Raw genomic sequence first — 15,580 nt, forward strand, 5'->3', positions numbered from 1 at the left:
CACCACCAGTGACCTCCTGAAATTCATAAGAAACCTCACCCAGCACCTTGATGAAAAGTAAGAGTCTGTAAACAATACTTAGTGACAATATTTACCTGCTTTTTCAGATTTTAGAATCAATTCAAAGCAGAAAGAGTCCTTCTTTGTCCTTCCCTTCTTGAAACTCTTACTGAGATTATCAAACCCAGCCACAGTTCATGTGACGGGCTGAGGGACTGTCTAATGATTGCGAGAGGGGACCGGGTCAGGATTCCCCAGAATCTAGAAGGCTGGGATGAGATTTCACTGAAACATTTCAAATTCTCCAGGGCCCTGACAGGGTAGATTTTGGAAGGATGAAGCCTTACCTGGGGATTCTAAAGCAGAGTCCCAGTCTGGGAATAAGGGCTTAGACATTTTGATCAGAGATGAAGAAGGGGTGGCACAGTGGCTGGCGCCACTTCTTTACAGCACTCGGGACCTGGGTTTGATTCCACCTTCAGGCAACTGTCTGTGTTGGATTTGTATGTTCTCCCTGTGTCTGAATGGGTTTCCTCTGGGCGCCTCAGTTTCCTCTCTCAGTCCAGAGATGTGCAGGTTAGTTGGATTGGCCATGGAAGTGTAGGGTTAGGGAAGGGGGCTGGTTCTGGGTGAGATGCTGCTTGTACTTGATGGGCTAATTGTCCTTCTTCCACACAGTACGGGTTTTATGATTCTGTGTTGCTGTGGGTCTGGAGTCATATGTCAGTCAGTATGAGCAAGGACAACAATCTGATGGACCTTAGTGGGCCTGACAGGGTTCTCCCCCAACAATGGTTGTCATTGGACTCTTAACTCCAGAGTCTTTTTGAATTTAAAATTCCACTCCATGCATTGCCAGGATTTAGATTAGATTTCCTATTCGAGTCCACTTGTGTGGACTTCGGTCCAACAAGTCCACACTGACCCTCCGAAGAGTAACTCACCCAGACGCATTCCTCATATCACCCCTGACAATGGGCAATTTAGCGTGACCAATTCACCTAACCTGCACATCTTTGGATGGTGGGAGGAGACTGGAGCACCCGGAGGAAACCCATGCAGACACAGGGAGAATGTGCAAACTCCATAAAAGGCAATCACCCGAGGCTAAAATCAAACCTGGGATTCTGGTGCTATGAGACAGCAGAGTTAACCACTGTACCACCGTGCTGCCCCACGGTGATCCCAGGTCCCCCAGAACATTACTTGTCGCTTTGGATCAAGAATCTAGTGATAACACCAGAAACTCATTGCCTCCCCACATGTTTATTATCGATATCTTGAATTTATTCAAATGCCTAAGTATCGATGAGTATCCCAAAGATTCAAAACCCTCTGAGCGAAGAAATTCATAGCATCCCTACAATGTGGAAACAGGCGATTCCGCCCAAACCGCCTCTCCAAAGAGCATCTCACCCAGACCCACTCCCCTATAACCTTGCATTTCCCATGGCCATTCCACCTAACCCGCACGTTTGTGGACTGTGGGAGGAAACCAGATCACCGGGAGGGAACCCAGGCAGACACAGGGAAAACATGCAAACTCCACACAGTCAGTTGACTGAGGGTGAAATTAAACCTTTGTCCCAGTGCTGTGCCACCCCACTTGATTCTGGGCAATAAATGCTGACAGAGCAAGTGATACCCAATCGAGTAAATGAATTAAGAAAAGATCAGTCAAGTTTTGGATAGGACTATGGTGGGTTACTCCCCACTTGCCTGGATGGATGCAGCTCCAAAAACAATCAAGAAGCTTGATATCATCCAGTACAAAGCAGCCTGCCTGATTGGCACCACATCGATAAACATACACTCCCTCCACCACTGATGCTCAGTAACAGCCGTGTGCACCATCTACAAGATGCACTGCAGGAATTCACACCAAGTCTCTTGAGACAGCACCTTCCAAACCCACCATCATTTCCATGTAGAAGGACACAGAACACTACCAAAAACAAGTTCCCCTCCAATCCACATATAATCTTGATTTGAAAATATATAACTGTTCCTCCAGTGTCGCTGGATGAAGATCCTGAAATTCCCTCCCTAAGGGCATTGTGGGTTTATCTACAGCACATGGACTGCAGTGGTTCAAGAAGGCAGCTCACCATCACTTTGCAAAAGGCAGAATTGTGGCTCACTGGTCAGTGCTGCTACCTCACAGCACCAGGGACCTGGGTTCAATTTCACACTGGGATGACTGTCTGTGTAGAGGTCACACATTTTCCCCATGTCTGTGTGAGTTTCTTCCATACAATCCGTGGATGTGTTGGTTAAGTGGATTAGCCATACCAAATTACGTATAGTGTTGAGGGATGTGTTGGCTGGGTGGGTTGGCCATGAGAAATGCAGCAGGACAGGGATGGGGCAAGTCCAGATGGGATGCTGTTCATTGGGTTGGTATGGATTGGATGGGCTGAATGGCCTGCTTCTACACTGTATGATGATTCCATGAGTCACAAGGGCAACACAGAATGTGTAATAAATGTTGGCCCAGACAGCAATACCCATGTCCTCGGAGTGAGTTTTAAACAAAAAGACCATCTTCACCGCTGACTATTTCATCAGTCTTTGTTTCAATGTGGAACTATGATTCTCATTAATACATACGGTAAGTAGTTAAGGCCTCACCACAGAATCCTTGTGGAACACCACTCGTCACTTTCTTTCTCTGTCGTACATCACAAAACCAGCCTCCTAACCAAGTCAAACATTCATCTTCAATCCCATGGGTTTTAACTTCAGTCAGCAGACTGTTTAGTGGAAAATTATCAAGTACTTCTGAAAGTTGATAAGACTATATGCCCATTCAACTAATTTAGTTAATGCATTTGGTTCATTTGTCAGAACCTACCCATCCCTAATCTATGTGGGCTATTTGCAATTCTCTACATATTCATTCTCTCAGTTATTAATTATAGATTCCAATGAAACCCCCAAAAGAGATGTTAGATTGACCAGTATATCATTTCCTTGGTTCCCTCTCCCATCTTTTTTGAACCCATAGAGTTACAGTAAGATATATTCCAAACTAAAGGAATTTTTGCTGCTTTGGAACCTGATGGGAAAAGCTTCTGAAACTTCTACCCCCCCCCCCCCCCCCCCCTCCCTTTAAACCCCTGAGGTCCTGGAGATTTTCAGCCTTTAGAGCTGCTCGCTTTCCAATGCTGTTTTCTGGCAAGTATCAAGTTTCACAAATTCCAGTCTCAATTCATTACTAACCTCCCTGGAATAGAAGCTGCATTATCCCATTCCTTGACTGTGAAGACTGACACAACTAATTATTGTACGTATCGGCCATTCCCTTAGTCTCATTCATGGAATTCCCAGTTTGTTTTTAAAGGGCTCACATTGCACTGGAGCCCCCTTGATTTTCTAATTTTCGTGTAAAGCATTTGTGTTATTCTTGTGACCCCTTGCAGGTCTCTTTCTCAATAAGTTTTTTGTAACTCTTGCTTCCTTTTTGTCTTCTTTTGCAGTTCTTCATATCTTCCTTCAGGTGCCTGAATTCTCACTGATATTCCCACATTTGAGTGTTCCGACCTTTTGTTTTCTGTTTTTCCCCTTATTTTGTCAGCGACGATGTATAAAGGCACCCAAGAGTTAACCAGATTGCTGTGGGGATGGAGTCACCTGAAGTCCAGACTTGGTAAGGCTGAGGCTGGACAGCATTCAGGGATCATTATCGTGGTCACCATGAATGTGGCTTGCTTTGTGATTTGAATTCAAATGCCAGCACTTGTCACTGGGGGAGATAGTACAGTTCGATATATTGTGGCAGGACCTCTGTTTTGTATCTCACCTGAAAGACAACTCCCTCAGTTTTGCAGTGTCAGCCTTGACTGTGTGGTCAACATAGGAAATAGGAGTGGGAGGAGGCAATTCAGCCCTTCGAGCCAGCTCCACCATTTAACATGACTGTGGCTGATCTTATCCTGGTCTCAACTCCACTCTCCTGCCTGCTCCCCATCTCTCTTTATCTCACTTTTCATCAGAAACACATCTTTCTTGAACCTTTGATTGATTCTGCCTCCACTGCACTCTGGGGCATTCACTTTCACAGATTCACAACCCTCTGGGAGATGTAGTTTCTCCTCAGCTCAGTTTTGAACCGACCTCCTCTCCCTCTATATCGATGACCTCTTGTTCAAAGCTGTCCTGCAAGGGGGAGCATCTATCCAATGTCCACCTTATTAATCCCCTTTCACATTTTCTCTCCCTCAATCAGATCCTTCCTCATTCTTTTGAACTCCAGCGAGTACAAGCCCAAGCTATTTAACTGCTCCTCATGGGACAGCCCCTTCATCCCTGGGATCAGTCTGGGGAACATCCTCTGAACAGCCTACAGTGCCACCACACCCTTCCTCAAGTAAGTAGACCAAAATTGGACACAATACTCCAGGTGTGGCCTCCCCAATGCTTTCTATATGATCAAGTTTATAATATATGATCAATGCTTGTTCAGATGGGCCATTGGATAAGGAGTGGTGGATGGAGATAATTTAGATAAATGTAAGGTGTTGTATTTTGGTGAGGCAAATAAGGACAAAGTCCTGGGGAGTGTTGCTGAGCAAAGAGACCTTGGAGTGCAAATTCACAGTGCCTTGAAAGCGAAGCCATGGGTAAACAGGGGAGCGAAGTTGGGGATTGATACACTTGCCTTTCTTGGTCTGTGCATTGAGTATAGGAGTTGGGATGTCATGTTCTGGCTGTCCCCCAAAGTGGCCATTGGTGAGTACACCTAGAGATACAGGGCTCAGTTCAATCTTCCTGCTCTAGGAACAATGTTGTTAAACTTGAAAGGGTGGAAAAATGGTTTGTAAGGATGTTGCTGGGGTTGGAGAGTTTGAGCTATAGGGAGAGGCTGAATAGACTGGGGCTATTTCCCCTGAAGCAATGGAGGCTGAGGGGTGACCTTATAGAGGTTTATAAAATCATGAAGAGCATTGATAAGGTGAATAGCCAAGGTTTTTTTTCCCGGGGTATGTGAGTCCAAAACTAGAGGCCATAGGTTTAAGATGAGAGAGGAAAGATGTATAGGGGATCTAAGGGGCAATGTTTTTATGCAGAGGGTGGTGCGTGTATGGAATTAGCTGCCAGAGGCTGTTAGAATTGCAACATTTAAAAGGCATCTGTACGGGTTTATGAATAGGAACGGTTTAGAGGGATATGGGCCAAAACCTGGCAAATGGGAATAGATTAATTTATGATACCTGGTTGGCATGGATGAGTTGAACCAAAGGGTCTGTTTCTGTGCTAAATGACTGTCTACCTAAGTCTCTGTTTTAACTGGACAAAGCTTCTGAGACAGAGATGACAGTGCTCCCACTGACCAGGTTCCATTTTGTACAGGGCTCCGCTCTCAGCTGGATGGTAGTGAGTTTAAGCTGATTTTAAGCTGTATATTGGAGAGAAGTAAGCAACCTTTTTGATCAAAGCCTCCAGAAATGTGAAGGTGACATTTATGAGCAATTCAGAGCAATGATCTCCTCAGTTATTTTGACTCCTGGGGCATGCTGAGTACTAAAACTCAGCATTTAGGGATTGCTGAGAAATATCTTCATTGACTTGGTCATTAATTGTACTTTTCAGGTTCCACAGTTTAATGAAGAGTCCAGAAGATTATAGCTTTGGGTTATTTCACGATCTCATTGTTGCTGTCTACAAGGCTGTGAAGGACACAGAGTGGAAAAAGTACTTTCCAAAGGAATAGAGGCTGCTGCTGGCTTCAAAGGGCTGCCATCTCTTGAGTGGATATAAGACAGAACCACATGCATGCTTCAGGTCTAGATGGAAAGAAGGAACTTGCATTTGTATCTCAAAATCCCTATAGCGTGGAAGTGAGCTCTTCAGCCTATCAAGTCCACGTTGCCCATCTGAAGAGCACTCCACCCAGCCCCCTGTGATATCCCTGTATTTTCCAATGGCTAATCCACCTCGCCTGCACATCCATAGACACTATGGGAAATTTAGCGTGGCCAATTTACTGAGGCTGCAGATCTTTGGACTGTGGGAGGAAACCAGAGCACCCAGGGAAGCCCACACAGACACAGGGAGAATGTACAGACTCAACACAGACCTGGCTGAGGTGGGTCCCTGGTGCGGTGAGGCAGCAGTGTTAACCACTGAGTCATCATACACCCAAATGTATGGCACTTATTATCACCTGAGAATGTTCCAAAGCAGTTTACTGCTGGAGATGTGGGCTTGGAACATTAATAAGGTTACATTTGTGCCACACAACTGCCAGTCAATGACTGTCTCTAACAAGAGAGAATGCAGCTATCTCCTCTTGATGTTCAGTGGCTGTGTGGTGTGTGAACATATTGCCTTTGAGAAAATCCACCCCTGTGTATGTACTCCACTTACCAGTTAATCATCTGTGAGCCTGCAAGCTGCACAAACTGAGATCAATTCACAGAATCCCAACAAGTCCCCACTGAATCTCCAAAAGCATCCCATTCCCCCACTCTATCACTCAACATTTTCCCTGATAACTGCACCTACTCACACATCCCCGAACACCATGGCCAATTTAGCACGGCCAATTCACCTGACCTGCACATCTTTGGATTGTGGAGGAAACCGGAGCACCCAGAGGACACCCACACAGACCCGGGGAGAATGTGCAAACTCCACATACATTCGCCTAAGGATGGAATCGAACCCAGGTCCCGCACGATGTGAGGCAGCAGTGCGAACCATTGAGGCTCTGTGCTGCCCATTATTGCTTGCTGTAATGTCTGCTTCATGACTTGTAATGTGTTTTACTGTTTAAGTAAACCAACTCAGAGTTAATGCATTGATCATGGGACCAGTGTCTTTAACATGTCACAGTGAAAGGCTAGAGAAAACACTGAGCAGATGAGGCCTATTGCACAAGCAGCTTAATCTGCAGATAGGAAATACGAGCGACAGTCTCCGATCGTGTGAAAATGTATGAGGCAACATATGGGCAAGGAACAAAAGTAGGCCACTTGGCCCTTTGAACGTACTTCCACATTCAATAAGATCGTGGTTGATCTGATTTAAACCTCAACTTTACATTCTCCAATAATGTTCCATCCCTTCAGTCATCAAGAATCTGTCTACCTCTGCCTTAAAAATATCTAAAGTTTCTGCATCCACTGCCTTTTAAGGAAGAGAATTCCAAAGACTGGCAAACTTTGAGAGTAAAAACATGTTTCCTAATCGCTGTTTTGAATGTACTCTCCCTTAAGTTTAAACTGTGATCCCTGGTTCTGGACTCTCCCACAAGAGAAAACATCCTTTCCACATCCACCCGGTCAAGGCACCTCAGGATCTTGCATGTTTCAATGAAGTCTTGCTTTCAGTTTCCCCTCACAACAGACCATAACGTTCTATGAGATTTCCTGATGACTTGCTGTATCTACACACTAACCTTCTGTGATTAATGCACAGAGACCTAGATATGGTTCCGGGGACGCAGGCTCAAATCCCACCGTGGCAGATGGGGGAAATTGAAATCAATTTTTAAAATCTGCAGTTAGGAGCCTAACGATGACCATGAATCCATGTTGAATGTCAGGAGAACCCATCTGGTTCACTAATGTCCTTTAGGGAAGGGAACTGCCATCCTGACCTGGTCTGGTCTACATGGGAATCCAATCCTACAGCAATATGGTTGACTGTTAATTGCCCTCTGGGGCAATTAGGGGTGGGTAATAAATGCTGTCTGAGTCAGTGCTACCCTCATCCTGTGAATGAATTAAAAAGAAAATTCTGGCTATAAACAATTGACATAAGGATTAAAGTCATTTGTAATTAATGAGCAGCCTGAGTTCCAGGCCCTCATTATCTCCTGATTTATTCTCTTTCCCACCATAAAGCTACTGATAGGAAGCATGGAGACTATTCCTACCAGCTCTTGGATCTCTTCCCTATATGTACTGCTTTCCAGAACTCAAGTGTCTTCCTGCTCCAGCCTCCATTCCTCACCCTCACACTGTTCTCCCTCTCTCCACTCCTGACCTCTCACACTGTTCTGCAGCCTCCGCTCCTCACCCAGACCTGTTTAAGACCAGAGGTCATAAGATTAAGGTGGAAGTATTTTTTGACCCAGCGTGTGGTTGGTATATGGAACATGCTGCCTGAGAGGGTGGTGCAGGCTGAAAATCTCACAACCTTTAAAATACATTTCGATGAGCACTTATAATGCCAGGGCATAGTAGGCTCCAGGCAACTGCGGGTAAATGGGATTAGTATAGTTTAGTGTTTGTTGGACAGCATTGACATGGTGGACCAAAGGGCCTATTTCTGTGCTGTATGACTCTTTAACCTGGCTCCCTGGCTCTGTGAAGCAGCAGTGCTGTGTCGCCCATATTGAGGGAGGCACACAACAAAATCAGCACAAGGTGCGATAAGAATTCAGCTCTTCCAGCCTTTGAAAACCTCAACATCACATCACCCAATTAGTAAGTTAAAACAAACAATGGGTGACAAGCACAGCTCCCACCAGGGTTGGGGGCGTGACGTGGTGGTACATGGTGGTGGGGAGGTGTGGTCACTGGTCAAATAACAAATATGTAGGAAGAGAGGGAGTGGGCCCAATTAAAATTGAATGGTAGTGGTGTGAGTGGAATCTGTGAATGGATACTTACCCATCTGACAGAGTGCCCTCCACCTGGCAATCTATTTTACGCTCCATAGAAGCATAGAGGGTAGGAGCAGGAGTAGGCCATTCAGCCCCTCCAGCCTGCTCTGCCATTCTAAATTATTGTGGCTGATCATTGAGCACTATGCTGTAATCCCTCTCTACTCCCATGTCCCTTGATTCTTTAGCCACAAGAGCCATCTCTACCTCCTTCTTGAAAACATGACGTTTTGGCATCAACCACTTTCTGTGACAGACAATTCCACAGGATCACCACTCTCTGGGTGAAGACATTTTTCCTCGTCTCTGTCCTATAGGGTTTACCCATCAACCTTAAACTATGAGCCCTGGTTCTGGACTTCTCACCATTGGGAACATCCAAACTCCATTTGTCTTGTCTGGTTCCAATTTATAGCTTTCTCCAAGATTCCCTTCCTTCATCCTTCTCAACTCCAGTGAACACAATCGTTACCAACTCAACCTCTCCTTATACGTCAGGCCTGCCATCACAGAAATCAAATGGCATTCACTAATTAATATTAATCAGCTCATTGTGGAACACAGACTTTGAAGGTCAGGGTTTGAAGATAATCATTGCCAATTCTGAAATTCAGGTTTCTGTTGCAGTAATCTCAATGGAATTATTGGATACAATCTTACAACAGCAGAAATATGGGAGGTGTAAATGGAGGGTGCAGACAATGGCTGTTGGGTGGATGCTGGGTGCAGACAGTGGGTGCAGATGGTGGTATAGATGGTCGTGTAGACATGAGCAAGGCTTTGCATGGTGACCAGACAAGTGGCTGTGTGGAATCACACAAAGAGCAGCCAGTGAGCCTGACACAGTCAGGGACACCCCCTGGTGCTGAAGGTCACGTTGCTGCTGGCAAAGGACGCATTTCATCTGAAACTGCACTCCCTCCCTACACACTCCCCTCTTGTCCCCACATGCCTCATTACAACTCCTGGAGATGTCAACCAGCACCCTGTGCCCTCACTCAGTCTCCATTGACCTTGTCTCCATTAACCTTGACCCTTCTTCCAAGCACCTACTTGGGCCTTCACTGAAGCTTGAGCCATTTCCTCTGATCCTTGATGATGAGTTTGCCATCTTGGAACAGCCTAACCTAGTCACCATTAACTTGCACTGTGCTCTCAGCATGGAGAATAGATTGATACAACGCAGAAGAGGCCCTTTGGCCCATTGAGTCTGCACCAACATAGTTACCACGAAAGGCACTCTAATCCCAATTTCCTGCACTTGTCCCAGATCCTTAAATGTTATTCTATTTAAAGATTGTGAGGTTTCCACCCTCCACTACCTTCCCTGGCAGAGGGTTGTGTGTTTAGAGTTTATATCACCTCAGGCTCATGGAGATTAACAAAAGCTCAACTCTTTGGCCCTTTTTAATGGATGGCAAGGTGGCTCAGTGGTTAGCATTGCTGCTTCACAGCACTAGGGACCTGGGTCGATTCCAGCCCCAGGTGACTGCTTCTGCACAGTTTGCACATTCTCCCTGTGTCTTTGTGGGTTTTGTCCCACATTCCGAACATGTGCAAGTTAGGTGAATTGGTCATGCTAAAATTGCCCATTGTATTCAGGAATGTGTGAGTTTGGGTCTCTTGGGCCTGCAAGAGTTTGATCTCCCTCATTCAGACAGCTCCCCTCCCTGTAAAGTAATATTGCTGCATTTAGTGTAGCGCTGATTGACCATTGAAATATGACTATGGCTCACCAGCATTAGCTGAGCAGGCAGCCACTACTGAAATGACCCTGGCTCCAGAAAATCCCCTTGTAATCAGGCAACACATTAGGGAACACAGTGTGCACTGACTCTGAAGTCCCTCCCTTACTGAGAAAACACTCTCAGTATTCACCTTTCTCAGCTACCATCTCAATTTCACTGTAAATTCTGTGAACTATGATCCTGCCCTGCTCGCTACCAGATGAAGGAGCAGCGCTCCGAAAGCTTGTACTTCCAAATAAACCAATTGGACTCTAACCCGGTGTTGTGTGATTTTTAACTTTAGCCATCTCACTGAGGTGCCATCTCAGACTGAATTGTTTTTCATTTGAGATTTGAGAAGATTAAAGACTAATCTTCAATCCCCATCACAAAGCCCATTCTCTATCCAATGCTAAGAGACAAATACCTCAGAGTTACCTACAGGCATCACAGAGTAGCATACTCACACTCAGTGAGATACCGACGATCGGAACAGAATAACACACACACTGAGAGAGCCAGACAGCGCTGAGTAACATGCTCACACTCCATGCTGCCTGTAGGTGTCTCTCTGAGCGTGAGCAGGTTATGCAGTGCTGCCAGTCAGTGTCTCGCCTATGGCAGCTGAGGAAATTTGGCCATCCCAATGAGCTGCCATCTCAGACTGAATCAGCTGAACTGTTTTTCATTCATGATTTGAGAAAATTAAAGCCTAATCTTTAATCTCCAGCACAAATCCCATTCTGTATCCACCGCTAAGAGACAAGTACCTCAAAGAGACACCGACACGCTGTGCTAAGTAACACACACAGTCAGAGAGACAGGCAGCACTGTGTGAAATGCTCACACTCCATGCTGCCTGTCGATGTGTCTCTGTGAGCTTGTTACTCAGTGCTGCCTGGAGGTGTCTGTCTGAATGTGGGTGTGTTACTCAGTGCTGTCAGTCGGTATATGTCTGTGTAACATACTCACACACACACTCATACCTCAAAGAGACATGTACAAGCAGCATTAAGTAATACACTCACACTTACAGAAACACATAGCCTGCAGTATCTGTGATAGGCTGAACATCATTTCAGGTGCTACCAGGCAAACAACAGAGTGCACAGTGCAATCCCACCAGCTGCGTCTGGACCAACAGAGTGAGGAGGGAATGCCTCAGATTGGAATTATTGAGTCCCAACAGCTTTCAGTTTCCGTTCTGTTTGTAACCTTGACAGATTCCAGATCAAATGGATCATTTAAAAGTGATTGCTGATTGGCTGTCAGTATCACCTACAACAGACATGGAATTGATTGACAGGCAAAGTAGCCAATTGTGACAATGACCTGCTGAAATGCAGCCAATCAGCTCAGGCAGCAGTCCATTTCCAATGTACACAGCCCTCCCCTTCACTGTGTGATCATGTAGCATTGCCCCCGAAGAAGGACACTGCTTCTCACTCGACACTTGGGTGTTTCCTTTCTTTCTGGTTGTGGAAATTGAATAAATATTTGTACACCTTGTATCTTTCACTGTGTCCCACATCTGCATACACACAACATGGAACGAGAGAGACTCACATTTGGTATGTTGCCTCCCAGGTGCAAGGGTACGTGATGTCTCTGATCGTGTTTTCCGGGTCCTTAAGGGGGAGGGGGAGCAGCCTGAAGTCGTGGTCCATATTGGCAACAATGACATAGGTAGGAGGAGTGCTGAGGATGTTAGACAGGCTTTTAGGGAGCTAGGTTGGAAGCTCAGAGTTAGAACGAACAGAGTTGTTGTCTCTGGTTTGTTACCCGTGCCACGTGATAGAGAGTCGAGGAATAGGGAGAGAGAAGAGTTAATTGCGTGGCCACAGGGATGGTGCAGGAGGGAGGGATTTCAGTACTTGGATAACTGGGGTTCTTTCTGGGGAAGGTGGGACCTCTATAAACAGGATGGTCTGCACCTGAACCTGAGGGGCACCAGTATCCTTGGGGGGAGGTTTGCTAGTGCTCTTGGGGGGGGTTTAAACTAACTCTGCAGGGGCATGGGAACCCAGACTGTAGCTTTAGGGTGCAGGACCTGGAGTGTAGGGAGGTTAGGAATATGGCATCAATCTTAAAGGAGGGTGCCTGTAAACAGAAGAGTGGCTTGAAGTGTGTATACTTTAATTCCAGAAGTATACGAAATAAGGTAGGTGAACTCGCAGCGTAGGTTGGTACCTGGGACTTCGATGTTGTGGCTATTACGGAGACGTGGCTAGATCAGGGACAGGATTGGCTGTTGCAGGTTCCAGGGTTTAAATGTTTTAGTAGGGTCAGAGGTGGGGGCAAAAGTGGGGGGGATGTGGCTTTGCTTGTCAAAGATAGTATTACAGCGGTGGAAAGGAAGATGGACAAAGATTTGCCATCTGAGGTAGTTTGGGTTGAGGTTAGGAATAGGAGAGGTGAGGTCACCCTGTTAGGAGTCTTTTACAGGCCTCCTAATAGTCCTAGAATCGTTGAAGAAAGGATTGCAAAGATGATTCAGGAGAAGAGTGACAGTAATAGGGTGATTGTTATGGGAGACTTTAACTTTCCTGATATTGATTGGGAAAGCTATAGCTCAAGTTCGTTAGATGGGTCAGTGTTTGTGCAATGTGTGCAGGAGAGTTTCCTGACACAATATGTAGATAAGCCAACAAGAGGTGAGGCCATACTGGATTTGGTTCTGGGTAACGAACCAGGCCAGGTATTAGAACTAGAGGTAGGTGAGCACTTTGGGGACAGTGACCACAATTCGGTGATTTTTACTCTAGTGATGGAGAGGGATAAATGTGTACTACAGGGCAAGAGTTATAGCTGGGGGCAGGGAAATTATGATGCGTTGAGGCATGACTTAGGAGGTGTGGATTGGAAAAGTAGATTCCAAGGCAAGAGCGTAATTGATATGTGGAACTTGTTCAAGGAGCAACTATTGAGTGTCCTTGATAAGTACGTACCTATCAGGCAGGGAGGAAAGGGTCGTGTGAGGGAGCCGTGGTTTAATAAGGAGTTGGAATCCCTTGTTAAATGGAAGAGGGTGGCCTTTGTAAAGATGAGGCGTGAAGGTTCAATAGGGGCAATTGAGAGTTATAAGGTAGCCCGGAAGGACCTGAAGAGAGAGCTAAGAGCAGCAAGGAGGGGACATGAAAGGTCCTTAGTTGGTAGGATTAGGGAAAACCCTAAGGCTTTCTATAGGTATGTTAGGAATAAAAGAATGACTAGGGAAGGAATAGGTCCAATCAAGGATAGTAATGGGAAGTTGCGTGTGGAGGCTGAAGAGATTGGGGAGGCGCTGAATGAATACTTTTCGTCAGTATTCACTCAGGAACAGGACATTGTTGTCGATATGAATACTGAGGCACAAATAAGTAGAATGGATGGCTTTGAGATATGTAGAGAAGAGGTGTTGGAAATTCTGGCAAGGGTGAAAATAGATAAGTCCCCTGGGCCTGATGGCATTTATCCTAGGATTCTCTGGGAAGCAAGGGAGGAGATTGCAGAGCCATTGGCCTTGATTTTTGTGTCCTCTTTGTCGACAGGAGTAGTGCCAGAGGACTGGAGGCTAGTAAACGTGGTTCCCTAGTTCAAGAAGGGGAGTAGGGATAATCCTAGTAACTATAGGCCAGTGAGTCTCACTTCTGTTGTGGGCAAAGTCTTAGAGAGAATTGTAAGGGATAGGATTTATGCACATCTGGATAAGAATGATGTGATCAAGGATAGTCAGCATGGTTTTGTGAAGGGCAGGTCGTGCCTCACAAACCTTATTGAATTCTTTGAGAAGGTGACTAAGGAGGTAGATGAGGGGAAAGCGGTAGATGTGGTATATATGGATTTTAGTAAGGCGTTTGATAAGGTCCCCCATGGTAGGCTACTGCAGAAAATACAGAGATATGGCATTGAGGGTGAGTTGGAGGTTTGGATTAGGAATTGGCTCTCTGGAAGAAGACAGAGGGTAGTAGTTGATGGCAAAGGTTCATCTTGGAGTGCCATCACTAGCGGTGTTCCGCAAGGATCTGTTTTGGGACCATTGCTGTTTGTCATTTTTATAAATGACCTGGAGGAAGGGTTAGAAGGTTGGGTGAGCAAGTTTGCGGATGATACGAAAGTCGGAGGAGTTGTAGACAGTGAGGAAGGATATGGCAGGTTACAGCGGGATATAGAGAAGCTGCAGAGCTGGGCAGAAAGGTGGCAAATGGAGTTCAATGTAGCTTAGTGTGAAGTGATTCACTTTGGTAAGAGTAATAAAAAGATGGATTATTGGGCTAATGGTAGACTACTTGGTAGTGTGGAAGAGCAGAGGGATCTTGGTGTCCATGTACACAGATCTCTGAAAGTTGCCACCCAGGTAAATAGTGCAGTGAAGAAGGCATATGGCGTACTGGCTTTTATTGGGAGAGGAATTGAGTTCCGGAGTCCTGAGGTCATGCTGCAGTTGTATAAGACTCTGGTGCGGCCGCATCTGGAATATTGTGTGCAGTTTTGGTCGCCATACTATAGGAAGGATGTGGAGGCACTGGAACTGGTGCAGAGGAAGTTTACCAGGATGTTGCCTGGTATGGTAGGAAAATCCTATGAGGAAAGGCTGAGGCACTTGGGGTTGTTTTCATTGGAGAAAAGAAGGTTTAGGGGTGATTTGATAGAGGTGTACAAGATGATTAGGGGGTTAGATAGGGTTGACAGTGAGAACCTTTTTCCACGTATGGAGTCAGCTATTACAAGGGGGCATAGCTTTAAATTAAGGGGGGGTAGATATAGGACTGATGTTAGGGGTAGGTTCTTCACTCAGCGAGTCGTAAGTTCATGGAATGCCCTGCCAGTAGCAGTAGTGGACTCTCCCTCTTTATGGGTATTTAAGCGGGCATTGGATAGGTATATGGAGGATAGTGGGTTAGTGTAGGTTAGGTGGGCTTTGATCGGCGCAACATCGAGGGCTGAAGGGCCTGTACTGCGCTGTATTCTTCTATGTTCTATGGAAGCTGGGGAAAATATAAGCAGTACCACAGTTAGGGGATGGTGTGGGAGTGTTATAAAATAAAACAACAGGAGTGTCAGATATTCTCTTACTTAAAAAAAAAATCCAAAGTACACAGAGACAGAGACTGAATCTTCTTCATCTTTATTCCCTTTTCCAGATTGACATTGACAGAAAATAGACTGCAAGTAACAGCCCAGACAGAGGAAGCTGCACAAATTCACTGCCACAATGGAGCTTGAGGCAAAAAACTTGTGGAGATTTTCTCAATAACAT

Source organism: Chiloscyllium punctatum, chromosome 7, assembly GCF_047496795.1.
Source record: "Chiloscyllium punctatum isolate Juve2018m chromosome 7, sChiPun1.3, whole genome shotgun sequence".
Taxonomy (NCBI): Eukaryota; Metazoa; Chordata; class Chondrichthyes; order Orectolobiformes; family Hemiscylliidae; genus Chiloscyllium; species Chiloscyllium punctatum.